The sequence below is a fragment of the Gekko japonicus genome, unplaced genomic scaffold (assembly GCF_001447785.1).
Source record: "Gekko japonicus isolate JY-2015 unplaced genomic scaffold, Gekko_japonicus_V1.1 scaffold2376, whole genome shotgun sequence".
NCBI lineage: Eukaryota > Metazoa > Chordata > Lepidosauria > Squamata > Gekkonidae > Gekko > Gekko japonicus.
Window position 1 is genome coordinate 200,763 of NW_015160904.1, and position 10,697 is coordinate 211,459.

General features: G+C 45.4%; 1 protein-coding gene across 1 annotated transcript in view; it reads right to left on the bottom strand.

Annotated features, from left to right (window-relative positions):
- The window catches only part of SUMF1 (sulfatase modifying factor 1), a 106,993-nt gene that overhangs the window by 88,033 nt on the left and 8,263 nt on the right, over positions 1 to 10,697 (bottom strand). The gene's annotated exons all lie outside the window — the stretch shown is intronic.

Sequence of the window (10,697 nt, forward strand, 5' to 3'; positions counted from 1 at the left end):
GTCCTACAAAGGTCAAGTGGTGGCAGCAGTCTACCCGACAGAGGGGGGGAAAGCTTCTCCAGGTGTTGAAAAAAAACCTGGAAGGCAGGGTGGAACAGGGCCTGCAGGCCTGAGTAGGCCTGTTTGCCATACACCTATTATGGAGTTAAGTAATTTATGATGCTTTTTAAAGGCTGCATCCTGCTACTCTGACATGGTGGACTGCCATCTTTACATTGTGGTCACATGTTGCAAAGCAAACCTCTTTTCAATAAATAGGGCACAGATGACGACTTCAGTGTTCTGCAACAGATGTTGTCTGAAGATCGGCAAACAGGATTGGGTGAAGAAGAGTCATGTGACAATGGAGTAACAAATAAATGAAAGTGTGGTTCAGGGAAAGATTAAAAGGCATTTGGAGCCAAAAACAAAAGTGGCTGATTAACAGAGCAGAGAAACCAACCAGTCCTACTTAGCTACACATCCTTTTGAGCCCTTTTACTTCAATTGGCTTAGAGAAGTGTAATTGCCTAGGATAGCACTGAAAAGTATAAGAAACTACACAGCGGGGAGTTCAAGCAGGTTCACACTTAGGACAAACATCTAAATCCTTCAGAGATGGTGAGAGGCCTGCCTGTTTTTGTGACATAATGCACTGTACAGTACACCCCATGCTCATGTCATAAGATGGCAGGCACTCACCCCACTAGGAGCAGGCATTTTGGCATTTCTGAACTGCATCAACTAGTGCTTGATTCCTTAGTGTGAAATACAGAAAGCAAGAACAAACAGAGAAGCTTATTAGCATTCCCTGGAGGATTAGCTCAAGAAAACAACTTTACTCAGCAAGATTAATGTTCTATCCCACACAATCCTGCTTCTGAACTAGATGAGCTGCTGCCCTGACAGACCAGGCCAAGGATCCTTTTTGTTCAAGGCCATGTTCAGACATTGTGGGTAAGGAAAACCTCAGTTTCTTTGTGATAAGCTCAAGACTGTCTTATTTCCAGTGAGGGGCAAGAAACAGACTCTAATTTGCGGAAGCACATGGAATTGGACACCCTAGCAAATATGTGATTATAGTGAAGACTGCCTAAACTAACATGACGTCTTCAGTCTTGGCTCAAGGGGAAGCAGAGGGGAATGTGCCAGAGGATGTAGTGATGGCCACAGGCACAGACAGCTTTAAAAGAGGGTTAGATGAATTCATGGAGGATAGGTCTATCAGTAGCTACTAGCCATGGTGGCTAAAGGCAACCTCCACACTCAAAGATAGCACACCTCTGAATCCCAGTGTCTGCAGGCTGCACCAGGGGAAGGCCTTGGCCTCTATGCCCTGTTTTTGGCCCTCCAGAGGAACTGTTTGGCCACTGTGTGATGCAGGATGCTGGACTAGCTGGACCACTGGTCTGATCCAGCAGGGCTCTTCTTATGTTCTTAACACGCAAGCACTATAATCAACCAGGCTCCAGGCTTGTCGCAAACCGATTGGTGATCATTCGTGACATCTAAATACAGACTAACATGGTCTCCAACAATCATATGCCACTGGAAAACTCACCCACAGGGCACAAACGAGCTGGCCTATGAACACAGATATTTCCACTTTGCCATCACATTGAGTTTTTATCTGTAGAAACTGAGGACGAAAAGTTATGCTTATGGTTGTGTTCCTTCCAGTTTAAACTCTAAGCAAGGTTAGTTGTCCTCAAGCTGATCTGGAGGTAGGAAACCCAACAAGGAAGCACCAATCCATAAAAGATGCATCCACTTGTTTATTGACCAGCTCTGTCTGCTGTATGCACACCACACCAGTGCTTAACTACACTGTTTGCCTCCTTGCTTCAAGGTAGTGGTTGTTACCCTAACAGCCCCTCATGACCGAGTCCCCACATACTTGATGGAGGGCCTTTCCTGGTGCACGATCTTAAGCCTGCCCATGGTTCTTTGCTGTTGATTTTCCTCCCATCTGGCCCTCCTGGCACCCAGCAGGAGTCAGGCTTTCCTTGTGCAGCCCCAGCAATTTGTAATTTATTAATTAAAACATTTATCTCTCACCTTCCCCCTTGTGGCCAAAGGCAGCTTACAATTCTAAATTAAACCCATCCTTAATAAAATAAACCCCCACTGAAATTGTCTGGGGCCATACATCAGGCTTTATGTTATTTATCCTCTGGGGGAACTATTATGATTACTTTTGTTGTTTAATGATGAGGACTGTATTTCTCAGGGCAACACCATGTCTGTAGGTTATTTAGTGGAATCTGTGCGGTGCTTTATGTTGTCGCTTGCGTTGTTTTGATGCTCACACCATGAGTCCCTTAGCAAGATGCTACCTGGGTGCAAATGAGACCCCAGGCAGCATCTTCTGAAGCATCAACTTCCCCGTGTAGGATATTTGGCTCTCCTCAAGCCTGGTGGAACTCTCTGCCAAATTCCACAGGGCCTGCAAGGCAGAGATGTTCCGCCAGGCCTTTGGTTCCATCATGCTGGCACCCTTATCTGTTTCTCTGCCCCTGCTTTTTCAGCCTCCTCCCCCCACCCACCCATGGAAAAAAGCACAGTCCAAAGTGAGTTGGAGGGAAATGTATATATTAGCACCATCTGAGATTTACGTATTGATTTTTAATTGCTTTTAAAATGTTTCTAATTGTTTTTAAAATGATATACATTGCCTAGAACCCTGTTATTAGGCAGCTAAGAAATTGAATTGAATAAATAATGTACTGAAATCTGTTCGAACAACACAAGCCCTCATGTTCAAGTCCACTGATGGAAAAGGCTGAGGAAGTTTGTATCAGATGTGAAGATATTGAAGAGCTGTAGCGGAAAGACTAGTTCAGTTTTGCACTAGATTGTGCCAAGCTGCCAGGAGAACGTCTCTTCCCTGTGCTGATGTACCCAATCTCCCTGTGGTCAGATTTCTGCAGCACTCATAAGAACCACAGCGCTGCTGCGCTCACCATCTGTGACCAAGTAATCCAATGAATATATACATGGGTGTTTGTCAAAGGCTGCTTTGCACTACGCCCACCCACAATATGCCAGGGTTGTGTGCCGATATTTTCTTAAGCACTAGAAAGGCCACACTTTGCGCACACACACACACACACACACAAATTAAGCCTCCATCAGGACAGAAGAAGACATCCAAATGGCAATTCACAGTTTAGGTATAAGATTAACAGCAGACTGGTGATCAAGAGAAGTTGCCTACTGAGAAAAGTTAGGAGAGAACTTGGAGGGTTCCACAGCTAGATTCCCTCTGCTCCCACACTTATAGTAACAATTCTTGGATAGGGAAGATGACTGAAGTGCAGTTTCTCTGTTCTGGAGGTCAAAAAATCTTCAGGAGGTCCAGAATGCAGCTGCTTGATTGCTGACTGGGTCTCCCTGGTTTGTACCTTTAACACCAATACTTTGGCACCTGAACTGGCTTCCGATCAGCATCTGGTACCAATTCAAAGTGCTGCTTTAGACCTATAAAGCCCTAAATGGTCTGGGACTGCCTTACACGCATCTTACTTCTCCCAGTGTGACCCCCATTGCCTCCTTAGATCATCATCACGGGGTCTTCTACAGGTGCCTGGCCCACGAATTACCCACCTGTCTACCACTGGAGAAGACCCTGATGCTGGGAAAGTTTGAAGGTCAAAGAAGACGGGGACGGCAAAGGATGAGATGGTTAGACAGTGTCATCGATGCGAACATGAAATTGAGCCAACTTCAGAGGACGGCGGAAGACAGGAGGGCCTGGCGGGAGATGGTCCATGGGGTCGCGAAGAGTCAGACTCGACTGTGCGACTGAACAACAACAACAACTACCACCAGGGCAAGAGCATTTTCAGTAGCTGCCCCCTCTCTCTAGAACCAGCTCCCCAGGGAAGTTCATACCCTACAGGACCTTCCATCATTCCACAGGGCATGCAAGCTGTGCTCTTTCAGGTGGCGTTTGGGTAGCATTATGAACCAGGGAGCTGGCCAGTTGTTTTAATCTTTCCAGACTGGCTTGTCAAGTTTATGGTTTAGACTTTTATGCTTGTATTTGTTTATACTATATTTATATTCATTGTATTTTAAAAGTTATAAGCACCGCAGAGTCCCCTTTGGGGAGAGGGTACAGGGTATTAAATAAATAAATAAACCAACACCTTTTCATCTAGGGAAGAAGGCTAGGCTTCACCTTCATTTCGATGAAGGAATAGGGGGAATGCTTATTAAATTTGAAGAAGATACTGAATTGGGAGGGGTAGCAAATACAGTAGAAGGCAGTCAGGATACAGAATGATCTTGGCAGGCTGGGAAACTGGCCTAAAACAAATAAAATGAATTTCAGTGCGGATAAATGTAAAGTTCTGTATTTAGGTAGGAAAGATCAAATGCATAATTATAGGATGGGGGAGACTAGTCTTGACAGCAGTATGTGCAAAAAGGATCTAGGGGACTTAGTAGACCATACACTGAACTTAAGTCAGCAGTGTGATATGGTAGCTAAAAAGGCAAATGCTATTTTGGGCTGTATCAACAGAAGCATCGTTTCCAAATCACATGAAGTGATGGTATTGCTTTATTCTGCTCTGGTTAGATCTCACCTAGAGTACTGTGTTCAGTTTGGGGCACCACAATTTAAGAAGGATATAGACAAGCTGGAATTTGTCCTTGAAGGGCTGTCATATAGAGGATGGTATGGAGTTGTTTTCTGTTGCCCCAGAAGGTTGGACCAGAACCGATGGGTTGAAATTAAATCAGAAGAGTTTTCGACTAAACATTAGGAAGAACTTTCTGACAACTAGAGGAGTTCCACAGTGGAACAGGCTTCCTCGGGAGGTGGGGGGCTCTCCTTCTTTGGAGGTTTTCAAACAGAGGTTAGATGGCCATCTGACAGCAATGCTGATTCTGTGAACTTAGGCAGATCATGAGAGGGAGGGTAGGAAGTGTTGCCTCAGTGCTTAGTTCTCGTGGCCCTCTCTTACACGCCCAGGGAGGTGTGGATTGCCACTTTGAGATCAGGAGGCACTTTTTTCCCCAGGCCAATTTGGCCAGGGATCCTGGAGGAGTTTGTTCCCCCCTCTTCAGGAAATAGAGCGGGGGGGGGGAAGGTATTTGTGAATTTCCTGCATTATGCAGGGGGTCAGACTAGGTGACCCTGGAGGTACCTTCCAACTCTATGATTCTGTGATTCTAAAAAACAAGTGGAAAAGGATTTATACCCCACATTTTAGCCAAGGTGTTTTGCAGTGCAAATTAAAGGTACAAGCCCCAAGTATAACACACTGAAGAAAACTGGATGTGTGGACTGAGTCCTGACAATATAATTCATGCGCTAAGCTGTTTCGTCCAGAAAGATTTGGTAGTTTCTGGTGATTGATGGCCATAGCACTGATGTTGCTATCCATAATGTTTATGAAGAGCTCATTCTTGGGAGCTCCATTCATTATAAGCAGGATTGCTAACGTCCAGGTGGGGGCTGGAAATCTCCCAGAATTACAATTCATCTCCTGATTACAGAGATCAGTTCCCCTGGAGAAAATGGTTGCTTTTGAGGGTGGACTCTGTGGCACTGTACCTTGCTGAGGTCTCTCCCCTCCCCAGACTCTGCCATCCCCAGGCCAAACCCCCAAAATCTCCAGAAATTTACCAACCCAGGGCTGGGAAACCTAAGTATCTGGAAATTTATTCTAGATACAGTTTGTCTGCATTTTTAGAGAAGGGAGAAGTTTGGGTGCACAGTTCTCTCAGCCCTGCCTTAGGATTCAAGCATGTTTTACAGGCAAGGCTTATATGCCTTTAAAAATCCACATGACAAGCAGAAATTCAACAAAGAAATCTTTTCCCACTGCAAACCCACAACAATTAGAACAACTTCATTTGTGACTCTTTTTCTGTACAGCAGTTGACTTCACCATCCGCATGAAATTCCTTTACATCAGATCTCATGCAGGTGGGCAAAGCTGGCTTGGAAGAACAGTCCTGGGAAAACCTCTGTGAAATAAGAGATCTGTCTACAGATGTGTTTTCAGCATGATTTTGCGTTCTAAGCCTGACTGGATTCAAGGTTAGTTATACCTCCTGCATCATTCAAATTCAGCAGGGGTCTAAACGGGTAGTGATGACAGCCAAGCAGCTGGGAGTTGTGTGTTCTCTTACTCACTGCTTGAAATCTTTCCTGCGAGAGTGATGTCTGCCAGAATGTCTTCTGATCTAAATAAAACATAAACTGGCAGAGATATGTACTACAAAACTGACCATCTTTCAATTTCTTGCGGAGTCATCAGAACCATGAAAAACTATTCCAAAGTGGCTTGGCAACCACAAATTAATGGCTCACTTCTCAGTTATTGCTGATAACTGAGTCTTTCAAACATTAAAACAGAGCAAAGCCCTCCAGTGGGTCAGCAAATCACAGCCTCCCATAACGACACAAGCAGACACCCTTATCCACACACAAAGGAAGCCCCTCAAGAGTCATTACAGACCCTGAAATTGTAAGAATTCCAGAGTTTATACTGGAATAAAATACTGTTACTCTTTAAGGGGCTACAAGAGTCTTCAGTTTTCCATGCTCCTAAATATGGACCTGCTCGAAATTATGCTTTAGGTTACCAGTTAAATGCTGGTAATAAACAGCAAAGAGATGCCCTGGCCATTGTCTGTACTCCTTTTTCTAAACGTATGTTTTGGTTTTTAATGAGAAGAAGGGGAATTGGAGTGAAAGGCTGCAGACCACAATTAATTAAAATATCTGACACTTCACAAGATAATACTCTAGCATTCAAGAAGCTTTTATATGCCTGTTACCTAAGGGCTGCCATGCTGAATCAGATCAAGGACTCAACTAGTTTACTACTCTGGATTTAGCAGTCACCACCCAGATGCCCTGCTCATAAACTTTGCGGAGCCACGGAGGTGATTATCCCCATACATTGGGTCCCCCGCCCCCATACAGGAGAACAGTGGGATAGAAATGAAATAAATAGAAAAGGTGATAATAGGAGGTACTCTACTTCTGAACAGGAGGAGAAGAGTTGGATTTGTAGCCTGCCTTTCACTTGGAGTCTCAGAGCATCTTACAATCACCTTCCCTTCCTCTCCCCATAACAGACATCCCATGAGGTAGGCGGGGCTGAGAGAGCTCTCAGAGAACTGTTTTTTAGAGAACAGCTCTGAGAGAGCTGTGACTGACCCAAGGTCACCCAGTTGGCTGCCTGTGGAGGAGTGGGGAATCAAACCCAGTTCTACAGATTAGAGTCCACCGCTCTTAACTCCTACACCGAACTGGCTCTGCTTGTACAAGTATATTTGTATGAGTGTTTTATTTGGTACCACCACCAATGTGGCCCAGTCACATTAGGTAACTACTACTATTTTTACCCTTCCTACGCTTGAGGGGTAAGGTGGGATAAAAATCCCTAAAATAAATAAATAAATAATTCCTCACCATAAGGAACACTCAGCTGAGATGGTCAACAGTAACATGGCATATGCTTTGCATGCCCAAGGTCCAGCTGGTTTCAAGGATCTCTAACAGGAGGTCGTTGACAGCCACCACCAATTAGTATACACAATTCCAGGAAGTGTCGTGTAGTAGCTAGAGTGTTGAACTAGGACTGGGTAATCTCAGGTTGAACTGTACACTCAGCAATGTGTTCACTAGCAGACTTTGGCCTAGTCCCTCTCTCCCAACCTGGACTATTTCACAGGGATGCTGCAAGGATAAAAATGGGGGTTATCCCCTGAACTCTTGGGAGGATGTGCTGGATAAAAATGTAACAATGCAGGGCTAGAAAAACCAGTGGTGTAACTCAGTATGAAGCAGATTTATGCATTCATATATATTAGTCAGTTCTGGGCATAGAAACCTATCTTTCCATTACTCCAATATTAAAAGACTAGGAGTAATGCCCGTTGTGGGAAGAAATACAATGAGATCTAGAAGGAAGCTCCAGATGAGTGTCCCAACTGTGGCTGGTGGGGCGCAGAGGAAAGCGGAAAATAGAGGGAGGCAAGCCATGTTTCTTTCCTTCTGCTTAGCTATAAGGCAGGGCTGTCTCAAGTCATTTTGCTGCCCCAAGTGGGTAGAATGGGAGGACAGCCTCATGGTAACAGATATGGTTCTCTCCACCTCTGACTTATGTTTTGATGGGGAGGGGGGTGTTATGCAGTGGCAGCTAAGGTAGAAAAGCACCTCCTCCTGTGCCATGTTTTCTGGGTTCCAAGGGTCTGGAAAGTAGTTCCATAGCTGATTACACGGTTGCCAACTCTGGGTTGGGAAATACCTGTAGATTTGAGGGGTAAAGTATGGGGAGGGCAGGATTTGGGGTGGGGAGGGACCTCAGTAGGGTATAATGCTATAGAATCCACTGCCCAAAGCAGCCATTGGCTCCAGGAGAACTGGTCTTGGTCATCTGGGCATCAATTTTAATAGCTGGAGATCTCCAGGTGCCGCCTGGAGGTTGGCTTATGTTAATTCAGGGCTATGCAGTCACAAGCTAAGGTAGAAAAGCACCTCCTCCAGTGCCACATTTTCTGGGTTCCAAGGGTCTGGAAAGTGGTACCATAGCCGATTACACGGTGGCCAATCCTGGGTTGGAATATACCTGTAGATTTGAGGGGTAGAGCCTGGGGAGGGCAGGGTTTGGGGTGGGGAGGGACCTCAGAAGGGTATAATGTTATAGAATCTACTGCCCAAAGCAGCCATTGTCTCCAAGAGAACTGATCTGGGTCATCTGGACATCAGTTTTAATAGCTGAAGCCCTGACTGCTACGTCACATTGGCTGTCATACAGAGGCAATCTCAGCAGGATAAAACCATAAAACCGAAGTTATGATCAGTTAATTAAATCACAGCATACCCACTAAGATAAATATTAACTAGTACCCCTGGAAACAACGTTGGCCCGTATTTTCTTTGCAGCCAAGGCAAATAGAGCCATACTATAGGATACATTAACATTGGAATCAGCTAACAAAAATACAATCTTCTCAGGGTCTGAATAAAAGCTTAAAACAGATAAAATACCAGAGAGAAATTTTAGCCTAGGTTGGATCTCAGCAGGATATAAGGACACAGAGTCCACCATTTTCTCCAGGGGAACTGATCTCTGCCATCTGGAAAGCAGTTGTAATTCTGAGTGATCTTCAGCCCTCACCTGGAGATTTGCAACCATGGTTTCCCCCAACAAACACTACGGGGAAATTTATTTTACTTCAGAATATCAACTGTTTAGAATGTTACAGGAAAAGGCCAGTGAGGCTGCATATGCAAACGACCTCTGTGTTCCGAGGCAAAGGCGAATCAGGCCACATATGCAAATGACCTCTGTGTTCTGACTGGCTGTGGGGGGGAGAGGAACAGCAAACTGTTTAGAATGTTGGAGGCAGGACTCAGGCAAAGCAGCCAGTGGATAGGGATACCCTCTGAATGACAGATCAGAGAGCGAACTGATTTTGGAGCATGTTGGAATCTTCAGGGGAGTCCATGTCCAAAATAGAATTATATATACCGGAGGATAAGGCACCTAAATGAATATAGCCTCTGTGTCATAGTCACCCAATTCAACAGTGCAAGATTGTAGAAACACTATTCACAGACCCCTGCGTACTGGTGGGATAACAGCTCACTAACACACCAACATATGGAAAACATACCAAATGCACATTAGCAAAACTAGACTGTTTCACCTACATGCTTGTGTCATAGTTTTATTCCCCTGATGCACAGGGGGCAGTCTAGGAACAGCATTATTTATCCTGTTTTGCAGACACTGGGGCTAAAATTCAGTAACTACTGCCAGGATCAAATTCTATGTTTGCATCATAATTGATGCTTCCCCATGGTTGGTTTCCATAGTTCCTCTGTAATGTCATGGGTCAAACCACATGGGTCACCCGACTTATACATACTTTTTATGCTAGAATTCTTCTTCTCACAAGTGGATGCTGATGGAGGGCTGGCCATGATTTGGATGACACACATGATAACTAGTGGCATAAAGTGTTGTAAATAATAAAATAAATAACGTGTCAGCCCTCGTCTGGCTCAAGGGAAGGGTTGGGTCGTGGGTTGGCTCCAGCGTGTTATTCACAAAGCGTTTTGGCCTAGGTTCCCCTCAGAGTTGCCGTTTGAGAGTGACTCCCACTCTCTTTCAGCCATGTGGGTCGTTAGACGAGTTCGAGTTACTTCACTCCTCTCTGTCTTTCTCACGACTCTCACATTCTCCTCCTCCCTGGGTACACCTGAGGGCCTTTTTATTTGCTTCGTTTACAGCACCTTGTGAACCCACCACCCAATTCTTAAAGGGATTCCACCACCCACCTGGTGACTTTGTGATTTTCCACCCAGCTCTCCATCTATCAGAATATTGTCGGCCAGCCCAACCATGTCCGCGGCCCCGAGTCCCCCTTTTGAGGACCCATCACCTCGATATGGTCTACAGGCCAAGACTCCTGAACCTCCTGGGAACGGTCGGGGTCCGGGCACCCCGGTTTCTCTACTACAAAGGGGGTAGCTTCCTGCATAGGAGGGAGGGGGTTGAGAGCGCCCTCCCGACATATAGAATCACAGAATGTTAGAGTTGGAAGGGACCTTGCAGGTCATCTAGTCCAACCCCCGCACTCTGCAGGAGCATAGCCGAAAGAGAGCCCTACAACATACCCGGAAGATACTCATCCAGCCTCCGCTTGAAAACGTCCAGCGAAGGAGCCGCCACCACCTCCCG